A 658-nucleotide genomic window follows, 5' to 3' on the forward strand; every position below is an offset into this window, starting at 1 on the left:
ATTCAAGTGAAAGGACAAGTCACATGTTGTCGGGGGCCACCAAGTTTTCTGTCTGCCTCAGGCAAGGATTATCACTCTCCGGAGAGTGAAGCAGCAAACAAGATTTGCATCTAGAGGCTGGAGATTACCGAGATTACCGTTTCCTGGTCAAAATAACTTTGGCGTCTGTCATGCTGGGCCAGACTGGAGTGGCCAAGGTGCACAAAAGATCAAAACCGTATTTTAGATTATTCAGTGCTAGCTTCCTCCCCCCAGCATTTTACAGAGACAAGTCTGGGAGCTTCTTTTGATATTCATTTGACTCTGTTTACCTGGTAACTGACCTTGGTCAGCTGCTTTGTTTTCCCGCCTTGAAACCTTTATAAAAGACAGTTTTCTGAATAAAGCTCTCTCTCTTTTGCCTGATCGGAAACCGTGAGTGCTGTCTTTACTCGCTGCGTCTCCCTCTCCTACCCTGTTTTTCTCTCCTTCCCTCAGGAAAAGAACCAGTGATGATTCTCCACCCTGCTGGCTGGGGCTGGATACGACAACATGTTTCTCATTTTATTTTTTTTTATTTTTTTCCCATAATATTTTATTGTCAAATTGTTTTCCATACAACACCCAGTGCTCTTCCCCTCAAGTGCCCTCCACCATCACCACCACCTGTCTTCCCCCC

Source organism: Suricata suricatta, chromosome X (assembly GCF_006229205.1).
Source record: "Suricata suricatta isolate VVHF042 chromosome X, meerkat_22Aug2017_6uvM2_HiC, whole genome shotgun sequence".
Lineage (NCBI taxonomy): Eukaryota > Metazoa > Chordata > Mammalia > Carnivora > Herpestidae > Suricata > Suricata suricatta.